Source organism: Triticum aestivum, chromosome 7B (genome assembly GCF_018294505.1).
Source record: "Triticum aestivum cultivar Chinese Spring chromosome 7B, IWGSC CS RefSeq v2.1, whole genome shotgun sequence".
Taxonomy (NCBI): domain Eukaryota; kingdom Viridiplantae; phylum Streptophyta; class Magnoliopsida; order Poales; family Poaceae; genus Triticum; species Triticum aestivum.
In genome coordinates, this window is record NC_057813.1 from 377,519,952 (window position 1) to 377,533,253 (window position 13,302).

Sequence of the window (13,302 nt, forward strand, 5' to 3'; positions counted from 1 at the left end):
TTTATTTGAGCCTATTTGAAGTCATTTCGTGCTAGGGTCTGGTCATTCCCCACTTCAAGTTTAGTTGAAAGTGAAACATGATGCAACACCAAAAGCTAGCACTATGTAATACCAGAGCTAGGGATGTGACAGATATGCAAAGGCCCAAGCTTGGGGATGCTATGTTTGATGAGAATGACATGTTTGATAATTTATTTGCTGAAATTAATGTTTGTACCAAGCTTGGGGATGCTATGCTTAATGAAGATGATATTTTTAGTCTCCCAAGTATTGATATGCAAATTTACTATGATGATAGCATGCCTCCTACTTATGATGGTTATATTGATGAAAGTGGGTTTGGAAGAGTGTCAACTTTAGGAAGTAATGATCCCACTATTTTGGAGGGTGTTGAATCTTATTGTGACAATTATGAAAGTGGATTTGGAGAGGTCATGACTTTATTTAGTAATGATTCCACTATCTTGGAAGAGGTTTCAATTGATTATGATGAGAACAAAGTTGCTACTTATGATGATTATTGTGATGATACTTATGTTATAAAAAGTAGTGATGATTATATTTATAAAACTTGTCATGATTATGATTACCCTTTTTCTGAACATTACTCCTTTAATGTGGAAACAATATATAGTATTCGAGTTTCTTACGATACTCCTACTATTCCGAATGAGAAGAAATTTTCTTATGTGGAGAGTAACAAAAATTCTATGATTATGCATCATGAAAAGAGTGCTTTATGTGATAGTTATATTGTTGAATTAATTCATGATGCTATTGAAAATTACTATGAGGGAGGAACATATGCTTGTAGGAATTGTAATAATATCAAGTTTCCTCTCTTTGTGCTGAAAATTCTGAAGCTATGCTTGTTTTGCCTTCCTATGCTAGTCGATTCTTGTTCCCATAAGTTGTTTGATCATAAAATCCCTATGCATAGGAAGTGGTTTAGACTTAAATGTGCTAGTCATATGCTTCATGATGCTCCCGTTATGTTTCTATTCTTATCTTTTATGTGAGTATCATTGTCATCATCATGCCTAGCTAAAAAGATTAAAGAAAAGTGCTTGTTGGGAGACAACCCAATATTTACCCCTACTGTTTATGTGTGTCCATATGATTAAGATACTTTATTAATCATGTTTTATAACTTTTGTTTCAATAAAGCGCCAAGTAAAGCCTTTAGGATAGCTTGTGGTAATAGTTGTGTTGATCCAGCTGAAAATCAGAAACTTTTGCACTCAGTAAATAGTTTCCAGAATCTTATTGAAACGTGCTTTTGACCTGATTCATTTTTATATGGATGGGTGCACAAATTGCTCAGGTGGAAATAATTTTTTCAGAACTTTTGGAGTTACAAAAGTATTCGAGAGTTACATATTACTATAGACTATTTTGTTTTTGACAGATTCTGTTTTCTATTTGTTGTTTGCTTATTTTGATGAATCTATGAGTAGTATTTGAGTATATGAACCATGGAGAAGTTGGAATACTGTAGATGTAAGACCAATATGAATTTAGAATGAGTTCACAACCATACCAATAGTGGTGATTTATTTTCTTATACTAACGGAGCTTATGAGATTTTTGGTTGAGTTTTGTGTTGTGAAGTTTTCAAGTTTTGGGTGAAGTTTTGATGGACTAAGGAATAAGGAGTGGCAAGAGCCCAATATTGGGGATGCCCAAGGCACCCCAAGGTAATATTCAAGGACAACCAAGATGTTGGGGAATGCAGTAATTTCAAAAAAAATCCTACGATCACGCAAGATCTATCTAGGTGATGCATAGCAACGAGAGGGGAGAGTGTGTCCACATACCCCTGTAGACCGAAAGTGGAAGCATTTAGTTAACGCGGTTGATGTAGTCAAATTTCTTCATGATCCAACCGATCCAAGCACCAAACATACGGCAACTCCGCGTTCAGTACACGTTCAGCTGGATGACGTCCCTCGTACTCTTGATCCAGTTGAGGCCGAGGGAGAGTTTTGTTAGCACGACGGCGTGGTGACGGTGATGATGAAGTTACCGGCGCCGGGCTTCGCCTAAGCAGTACGACGATATGATCGAGGTGTGTAACTATGTAGGGGGGCACCGCACACGGCTAAAACAATTGTCAACTTGTGTGTTCTAGGGTGCCCCCTTCCCCCCGCATATAAAGGAGCAAGGGGGAGGCCGGACGGCCCCTGTAGGGCGCGTCCCAAGTAGGATTCCTACTAGGAATCCTATTCCTAGTAGGTTTCCAACAAGGCAAGTGAGGGGGAAGGAAGGAGAGGGATAGGGGGAAGGCAAGGGGGGCGCCCCCCTCCTTGTCCTATTTGGACTTAGGGGGAGGAGGCATGCGGCCTTCCCTGGCCTGCCCCTCTCTCTCTCCACTAGGGCCCATCGAGGCCCATTAGTTCCCCAGGAGGGTTCGCTAACCCTCCGGCACTCCGGTTTTATCCGAAACTTCTCCGGAACACCTCGGTGTCTGAATATATTCGTCCAATATATCAATCTTTATGTCTTGACCATTTCGAGACTCCTCGTCATGTCCGTGATCACATCCGGGACTCTGAACAGTCTTCGGTACATCATATTGATATGTCTCCAACGTATCTATAATTTTTGATTGTTCCATGCTATTATATTACCCCTTTTGGATGTTTATGGGATTTATTTTACACATTTATATCATTTTTGGGACTAACCTACTAACTGGAGGCCCAGCCCGTATTGCTGTTTTTTTGCCTATTTCAGTATTTCGAAGAAAAGGAATATGAAACGGAGTCCAAACAGAATGAAACTTCGGGAGCGTGATTTTTGGAATGAACGTGATCCAGAGGACTTGGAGTGCAAGTCAAGAAGTAGCCGAGGCGGCCACGAGAGGGTAGGGCGCCCCCCCCATAGGGTGCGCCCCCTGTCTCATGGGCCCCACGGGCAACCACCGACGTACTTCTTCCTCCTATATAAGCCTACGTACCCCGAAAACATCCAGGGAGCCAACGAAACATAATTTCCACCACCGTAACCTTTTGTATCCGCGAGATCCCATCTTGGAGCCTTCGCCGGCGCTCTGTCGGAGGGGGAATCGACCATGGAGGGCTTCCACATCAACTAGCCCCTCCGATGAGTTGTGAGTAGTTTACCATAGACCTTCGGGTCCATAGTTATTAGCTAGATGGCTTCTTCTCTCTTTTTTGATCTCAATACAATGTTCTCCCCCTCTCTTGTGGAGATCCATTCGATGTAAACTCTTTTTTCGGTGTGTTTGTCGAGATCCGATGAATTGTGGGTTTATGATCAAGTTTATCTATGAGAAATATTTGAATCTCCTCTGAATTCTTTTATGTATGATTGAGTTATCTTTGCAAGTCCCTTCGAATTATCAGTTTGGTTTGGCCTACTAGATTGATCTTTCTTGCCATGGGAGAAGTGCTTAGCTTTGGGTTCAATCTTGCGGTGTCCTTACCCAGTGAGAAAAAGGGTTGCAAGGCACGTATTATATTGTTGCCATCGAGGTTAAAAAGATGGGGTTTATATCATACAGCATGAGTTTATCCCTCTACATCATGTCATCTTGCTTAAGGCGTTACTCTATTCTTATGAACTTAATACTCTAGATGCAGGCAGGAGTCGGTCGATGTGTGGAGTAATAGTAGTAGATGCAGGCAGGAGTCGGTCTACTTGTTGCGGGCGTGATGCCTATATACATGATCATGCCAAGATAATCTCATAATTATTCGCTTTTCTATCAATTGCCCGACAGTAATTTTTTCACCCACCGTAATACTTATGCTATCTTGAGAGAAGCCTCTAGTGAAACCTATGGCCCCCGGGTCTATCTCTTATCATATTTGCTTCCAATCTACTTTTATTTGCATCTTTACTTTTTGCATATATATTATAAAATACCAAAAATATATTTATCTTATCATACTATCTCTATTAGATCTCACTTTCACAACTGGCCGTGAAGGGATTGACAACCCCTTTATTGCATTGGTTGCGAGTTCTTTGTTTGTTTGTGTAGGTGCGTGGGACTTTTGAGGAGCCTCCTACTGGATTGATACCTTGGTTCTCAAAAACTGAGGGAAATACTTACGCTACTATTGCTGCATCACCCTTTCCTCTTCAAGGAAAACCAACGCAAGCTCAAGACGTAGCAAGAAGAATTTCTAGCGCCGTTGCCGGGGAGGTCTTCGCTCAAGTCAAGACATACCAAGTGCCCATCACAAACTCATCTCCCTCGCATTTACATTATTTGCCATTTTCCTCTCGTTTTCCTCTCCCCCACTTCACCGTTGCCGTTTTATTTGCCCTCTCTTTCCCAATCTCCTCCTCTCTCTTTCCGCTTGCCTTTTTCTGTTTGCTCGTGTGTTAGATCGGTTACCTTGTCGTTATGGCTAGTCCTCCTATCCTTGTTATCACCCCCGAACATGAAATTCTTAATTTTAAGCAAAGGGAGGGAGAAAATTTAAAAGATGCTTGGCATAGAATTTGCAATGCTCAAAATAAATATGCTAGGAAGCTTTCTACTTCCGTTCTTTGCAATTTTTATGTAGGCATTACTCCTTGGAATAGATGTGTTCTTGATACTGTTGTCGGAGGGGATTTCTTGAGTAGCCATACGTTTGATGCTTATAATGCTATGTTAGATTTGTTTGGCCCACCACCACTTTTGGTTAATGGAATGGTCTTAGCTGTAGAACATGTGATGCAACGGCTCGATATTATTGAAAATAAAATGGCCACTATTGAGTTGATTGAAAATTTGGATAAAAAGATCCATAATCACATTACCCAATATGGATCTAGGGTTGGAGTTACTTTGAAAAATCTTAAAGAGAAAGAACCTATAGTTAATGAAAAAATAGATCTAGATTCTGAAAGAATGGTAAACTTGAGGATATCATTACCAACTTAGGTTCCGCATTTTCTTCCATGAAAAACACTCCAAAACCCCCTACCAAAACTGTTGGGGAACGTAGTAATTTCAAAAAAATTCCTACGCACACGCAAGGATCATGGTGATGCATAGCAACGAGAGGGGAGAGTGTTGTCCGCGTACCCTCGTAGACCGAAAGCGAAAGCGTTAGAACAACACGGTTGATGTAGTCGTACATCTGCACGATCCGACTGATCCAAGTACCAAACGTACGGCACCTCCGAGTTCAGCACACGTTCAGCTCGATGACGATCCCCGGACTCCGATCCAGCAGGGTGTCGGGGATGAGTTCCGTCAGCACGACGGCGTGGTGACGATGATGATGTTCTACCGACGCAGGGCTTCGCCTAAGCACCGCAACGAGTATGTGTTCACTAACAGAACTATCATCAGGAGACTTCATATCTCTCAATCCGGGCATTTGCTTGAAATATTAACTTCAACTCCTGGAACATCTCATATGCTCTATGATGTTCAAAACGTCGTTGAAGACCCGGTTCCAAGCCGTAAAGCATGGCACACTAAACTATCGAGTAGTCATCAGCTTTGCTCTGCTAGACATTCTTAACGTCGTCAGTTGCATCTGCAGCAGGCCTGGCACCCAGCGGTGCTTCCAGGACGTAATTCTTCTGTGCAGCAATGAGGATAATCCTCAGGTTACGGACCCAGTCCATGTAATTGCTACCATCATCTTTCAACTTAGCTTTCTCAAGGAACGCATTAAAATCCAACGGAACAACAACACGAGCCATCTATCTACAACCAACATAGACAAGCAAAATACTATCAGGTACTAAGTTCATGATAAATTTAAGTTCAATTAATCATATTACTTAAGAACTCCCACTTAGACAGACATCTCTCTGGTCATCTAAGTGATCACGTGACCCAAATCAACTAAACCATGTCTGATCATCACGTGAGATGGAGTAGTTTCAATGGTGAACATCACTATGTTGATCATATCTACTATATGATTCACGTTCGACCTTTCGGTCTCCGTGTTCCGAGGCCATATCTGTATATGCTAGGCTCGTCAAGTTTAACCTGAGTATTCCATGTGTGCAACTGTTTTGCACCCGTTGTATTTGAACGTAGAGCCTATCGCACCCGATCATCACGTGGTGTCTCAGCACGAAGAACTTTCGCAACGGTGTATACTCAGGGAGAACACTTCTTGATAATTGGTGAGAGATCATCTTAAAATGCTATCGTCAATCAAAGCAAGATAAGATGCATAAAGGATAAACATCACATGCAATCAATATAAGTGATATGATATGGCCATCATCATCTTGTGCTTTGTGATCTCCATCTCCGAAGCACCGTCGTGATCACCATCGTCACCGGCGCGACACCTTGATATCCATCGTAGCATCGTTGTCACTACGCCATCTATTGCTTCTACGACTATCGCTACCGCTTAGTGATAAAGTAAAGCAATTACAGGGCATTTGCATTTCATACAATAAAGTGACAACCATATGGCTCCCGCCAGTTGCCGATAACTTCGGTTACAAAACATGATCATCTCATACAATAAAATATAGCATCACGTCTTGACCATATCACATCACAACATGCCCTGCAAAAACATGTTAGACGTCCTCTACTTTGTTGTTGCAAATTTTACGTGGCTGCTACGGGCTGAGCAAGAACCATTCTTACCTACGCATCAAAACCACAATGATAGTTTGTCAATTAGTGTTGTTTTAACCTTCGCAAGGACCGGGCGTAGCCACACTCGGTTCAACTAAAGTGAGAGAGACAAACACCCGCCAGTCACCTTTAAGCACGAGTGCTCGTAATGGTGAAACCAGTCTCGCGGAAGCGTACGCGTAATGTCGGTCCGGGCCACTTCATCTCACAATACCGCTGAACCAAAGTATGACATGCTGGTAAGCAGTATGACTTGTATCGCCCACAACTCACTTGTGTTCTACTCGTGCATATGACATCTATGAATAAAACCTGGCTCGGATGCCACTGTTGGGGAACGTAGTAATTTCAAAAAAATTCCTACGCACACGCAAGGATCATGGTGATGCATAGCAACGAGAGGGGAGAGTGTTGTCCACGTACCCTCGTAGACCGAAAGCGGAAGCATTAGAACAACGCAGTTGATGTAGTCGTACGTCTTCACGATCCGACAGATCCAATTACGAACGTACGGCAGCTCCGAGTTGAGCACACGTTCAGCTCGATGACGATCCCTGGACTCCGATCCAGCAGGGTGTCGGGGATGAGTTCTGTCAGCACGACGACGTGGTGACGATGATAATGTTCTACCGACGTAGGGCTTCGCCTAAGCAGCGCAACGATATGACCGAGGTGGAATATGGTGGAGGGGGGCACCGCACACGGCTAAGGAACGATCACGAAGATCAACTTGTGTGTCATGGGGTGCCCCCCTGCCCCCATATATAAAGGAGGGAGAGGGGAGGTGCGGCCGGCCCTAGGGGTGCGCCTGGAGGAGTCCTACTCCCACCGGGAGTAGGACTCCTCCCTCTTGCCTTGTTGGAGAAGGAAGGGGCAAGGGGAAAGAGGAAAGGGGGGCGCCGCCCCCCTTCCTTGTCCTATTCGGACTAGGGGGGAGGGGGCGCGCGGCCTGCCCTGGTCGGCCCTCCTCTTCTCCCTCAGGGACCATGTAGGCCCAATAACCCCCGGGGGGTTCCGGTAACCCCCTGGTACTCCGGTAAAATCCCGATTTCACCCGGAACGATTCCGATATCCAAATATAGGCTTCCAATATATCAATCTTTATGTCTCGACCATTTCGAGACTCCTCGTCATGTCCACGATCACATCCGGGACTCCGCACAACCTTCGGTGCATCAAAACTTATATACTCATAATATAACTGTCATCGTAACGTTAAGCGTGCGGACCCTACGAATTTGAGAACTATGTAGACATGACCTAGAACTGTTTCCGGTCAATAACCAATAGCGGAACCTGGATGCTCATATTGGCTCCTACATATTCTACGAAGATCTTTATCGGTCAAACTGCATAACAACATACGTTGTTCCCTTTGTCATCAGTATGTTACTTGCCCGAGATTCAATCGTCGGTATCCAATACCTAGTTCAATCTCGTTACCGACAAGTCTCTTTACTCGTTATGTAATACATCATTCCGTAACTAACTCATTAGTTACATTGCTTGCAAGGCTTATAGTTATGTGCATTACTGAGAGGGCCCAGAGATACCTCTCCGACAATCGGAGTGACAAAACCTAATCTAGAAATATGCCAACTCAACATGTACCTTTGGAGACACCTGTAGAGCTCCTTTATAATCACTCAGTTACGTTGTGACTTTGGTAGCACACAAAGTGTTCCTCCGGTAAACGGAAGTTGCATAATCTCATAGTTATAGGAACTTTGTATAAGTCATGAAGAAAGCAATAGCAACATACTAAACGATCAAGTGCTAAGATAACGGAATGGGTCAAGTCAATCACATCATTCTCCTAATGATGTGATCCCGTTAATCAAATGACAACACATGTCTATGGCTAGGAAACATAACCATCTTTGATTAATGAGCTAGTCAAGTAGAGGCATACTAGTGACATTAAGTTTGTCTATGTATTCACACATGTATCGTGTTTCCGGTTAATACAATTATAGCATGAATGATAAACATTTATCATGATATGAGGAAATAAATAATAACTTTATTATTGCCTTTTGGGCATATTTCCTTCAAAAACTGCCAAGTTTATTTATGTTTCTTAAAATAAGGGGGAATCTTCTAGTAAAGGAGACGCGGATCTCAAATCCATAAGTGTCCATCCCAATTGTCTCTCTATCGTTAAGGAACCTTTTGCTACAAACGAATTTCTTGAATTTTTGCCTAAATGTTTAATCATTGCTAAAAAGGGAGAAACCCCTAAAGATTGTAAGTGCTCTATTGAGGAATTGAGTGCCAAAGATCGCACTACTTAGATCTATCTTCATTTTTATGCCTAGCTAGGGGCGTTAAACGATAGCGCTAGTTGGGAGGCAACCCAATTTTCTTTGTGTTTTTTGTTTTTGTTCCTGTTTAGTAATAAATCTTGCATCTACCTTCTGTTTAGATGTGTTTTTATCTTATAATTGGTGTTTGTGCCAAGTAGAACCTATAGGATAACCTATAATGATAGTTGATTTGATTCTGCTGAAAAACAGAAACTTTGCGCGCACGAATTTAGTTTTGTTAAATCACAGAAATGTGCTTTTGCGTTGATTCGTTTTGCTGCTGATCAATAGACAAGTTGTCCATGACTTCCTATTTTGGTAGGATTTTTAGAGTTCCAGAAGTTTGTGTTAGTTACAGATTTCTATAGACTACTCTGTTTTTGACAGATTCTGTTTCTCGTGTGTTGTTTGCATATTTTGATGCATCTATGGCTAGTAAAATAGTTTATAAACCATAGAGAAGTTGGAATAAAGTAGGTTTATAACACCAAAATAAATAAAGAATGAGTTCATTACAGTACCTTATGTGGTGGTTTTGTTTTCTTTCACTAACGGAGCTTATAAGATTTCCTGTTGAGTTTTGTGTTGTGAAGTTTTGAAGTTTTGGGTAAAGCTTTTATGGACTATGGAATAAGGAGTGGCAAGAGCCTAAGGTTGGGGATGCCCATGGCACCCCAAGATATTCAAGGATAGCCAATAGCCTAAGCTTGGGGATGCCCCGGGAAGGCATCCCCTCTTTCATCTTCGTTCATTGGTAACTCTATGTGCTTCACTTATATCTTCAAGGATATTCAAGGATAACTCTATTCAAGGATAGCCAACAGCCTATGCTTGGAGCTATATTTTTATTCGCCACATGATATGTGTTTTGCTTGGAGCGTCGTGTATTATATTAGTCTTTGCCTTTTAGTTTACCACAATCATCCTTGCTGGACACACCTTTTGGGAGAAGCCCACTTGATTAGAATTTGCTAGAATACTCTATGTGCTTCATTTATATCTTTTGAGCTTGATAGTTTTTGCTCTAGTGCTTCACTTATATCTTTTAGAGCACGGCGGTGGCTTAATTTTGAAGAAATTGCTACTCTCTCATGCTTCACTTATATTATTTTGAGAGTCTTTTAGAACAGTATGGTATTTGCTATGGTTACAAATTTGGTCCTAGAATGATGAGCATCCAAGTTGGGTATAATAAAAACTATCATAGAAAGTGAATTGGATGCTATGATCAATTTGATACTTGATAATTGTTTTGAGATATGGAGGTAGTGATATTAAAGTCATGCTAGTTGAGGTGATTATGAAAAATACTTGTGTTGAGGTTTGTGATTCCCGTAGCATGCACGTATGGTGAACCGCTTTGTGATGAAGTTGGAGCACAATTTTATTTATTGATTGTCTTCCTTATGAGTGACGGTCGGGGACGAGTGATGATCTTTTCCTACCAATATATCCCCCTAGGAGCATGCACGTAGTACTTTGTTTTTGATGACTTCTAGATTTTTGCAATAAGTATATGAGTTCTTTTGACTAATGTTGAGTCCATGGATTATACGCACTCTCACCCTTCCACCATTGCTAGCCTCTCTTGTGCCGTGCAACTTTCGCCAGTACCATACACCCACCATATACCTTCCTCAGAACAGCCACCATACCTACTTATTATGGCATTTCCATAGCCATTCCGAGATATATTGCCATGCAACTTTCCACCGTTCCGTTCATATGACACGCATTACTTTTGTCATATTGCTCTTTGCATTATCATGTAGTTGACATTGTATTTGTGGCAAGGACACCTTCATAATTTTCATACATGTCGCTCTTGATTCGTTGCATATCCCGGTACACCGCTGGAGGTATTCGTATAGAGTCATATCTTGTTCTAGCTTTGAGTTGTAATTCTTGAGTTGTAAATCCATAAAAGTGTGATGATCCCCATTATTAGAGCATTGTCCTAGTGAGGAGAGGATGATGGAGACTATGATTCCCCCACAAGTTGGGATGAGACTTCGGACTTTACAAAAAAAGAAAAAAAAGAAAAAGAAAGGAAAAAAAGAAAAGGCCAAAAAAAGGAATACCAAAGAAAAAAAAGAAAAAAAGAGAAAAAGAAAAAGGAAAAAGTAAAATGAGAGAAAAAGAGAGAAGGGACAATGCTACTATCTCTTTTTCCACACTTGTGCTTCAAACTAGCACCATGATCTTCATGATAGAGAGTCTCATATGTTGTCACTTTCATATACTAGTGGGAATTTTTCATTATAGAACTTGGTTTGTATATTCCAATGATGGGCTTCCTCAAAATGCCCTAGGTCTTCATGAGCAAGCGAGTTGGATGCACACCCACTTAGTTTCTTTTGTTGAGCTTTCATATATTTATAGCTCTAGTGCATCCGTTGTATGGAAATCCCTTCTCACTCACATTGATATCTATTAATGGGCATCTCCATAGCCCGTTGATACGCCTAGTTGATGTGAGACTATCTTCTCTTTTTTGTCTTCTCCACAACCACCATTCTATTCCACATATAGTGCAATGTCCATGGCTCACACTCATGTATTTTGCAGGAGTCTATGGAAGAAGAAATTGATGAAACTGTGAGCTCATTGGATGAAAAAAATGATGAGGAGAGCAAAGAACAAAAGGAGGAAGAGCGGATTAGCTACCCGTGCCCACCTTCGAATGAGAGTAACTCTTCAAATCATACATTGTTTAATTCCCCTTCGTGCTTACCGAAGGATGAGTGCTATGATGATTGCTATGATCCCGTTGATTCTCTTGAACTATCCCTTTTTGATGAACTTGATGCTCGCTATGCTTGTGGCCAAGATGCCAATATGAATTATGCTTATGGAGATGAACTTGCTATAGTTCCTTATGTTAAACATGAAATTATTGCTATTGCACCGACGCATGATAGTCCTATTTTTTTTTTTTTTGAATTCTCCAAACTACACTATATCGGAGAAGTTTGTGCTTATTAAGGATTATATTGATGGGTTGCCTTTTACTACTACACATGATGATTTTGATAGATATAATATGCATGTGCTTGCTGCTCCTACTTGCAATTATTATGAGAGAGGAACTATATCTCCACCTCTCTATGTTTCTAATATGATAAAATTGCAAGAAACTGTTTATACTATGCATTGGCCTTTACTTGGTGTGCATGAATTGTTCTTTTATGACATGCCGATGAATAGGAAGAGAGTTAGACTTCGTCATTGCTTGATATATGTTACTTTGTGCTCACTACTAAATTACCAATCATTGTTAATTAAAATTGGCTTTGATATACCTTAGGATCCGGGTGGAACCATTACTTGAGCATTATATGCCTAGCTTAATGGCTTTAAAGAAAGCGCTACCAGGGAGACAACCCGGAAGTTTTAGAGAGTCATTTATTTCTGTTGAGTGCTTTTATATAGTTAAAAAAATAAAATAAAGAGGGGAACCCAAAAACTTTTCAAAAAGGAAAGTGAAAGTGAGAAAGACAAGCATTGTTGAAGTGGGAGCTAGCCTTGAACTTTGTTCATGCTCACGGAAACTTTGTGAATCTTGATTACAGAAACTTTTCAACAAAAATAATTATCCCCTTGTACAATTTCATTGTATTATAAAAATAATGTGCCAAGGTTTGCCTTTAGGATGTTTACAATGCTTGTTGGTTTGTACGGTGCAGGACAGAAACTTTGGCTGTAGTGCACGGTTTTACATTTTTAACTGGAACGTCAAAATGTTCTGATTACTTTTTTACTGTCTTTCTGTACAACTTTTTTATTTTTCCTAATTTTGGTAGAATTTTTGGGGTACCAGAAGTATGGTGGATGTTCAGATTGCTACAGACTGTTCTGTTTTTGACAGATTCTGTTTTTGATGCATAGTTTGCTTGTTTTGATGAATCTATCAATTTATATCAGTGGATTAAGCCATGAAAAAGTTATATTACAGTAGACACAATGCAAAAACAAAATTTGAATTGGTTTGCAACAGTAATTAGAGTGGTGATTTGCTTTATTATACTAACGGATCTTACCGAGTTTTCTGTTGATGTTTTGTGTGGATGAAGTGTTTGATCGAGAAGGTCTCGATATGAGGAAAAGGAGGAGAGGCAAGAGCTCAAGCTTGGGGATGCCCAAGGCACCCCAAGTAAATATTCAAGGAGACTCAAGCGTTTAAGCTTGGGGATGCCCCGGAAGGCATCCCCTCTTTCTTCAACAAGTATCGGTATGCTTCGGATTCGTTTCGTTCATGCGATATGTGCAAGTCTTGGAGCGTCCTTTTCATTTAGTTTTCATTTTTCTTTTATGCACCATGTTGGTATGAGATACTCCATGGTTTATTTATAGAATGCTCATTGCACTTCACATATATCTTTTGAGTATGGCTTTATAGAATGCTTCATGTGC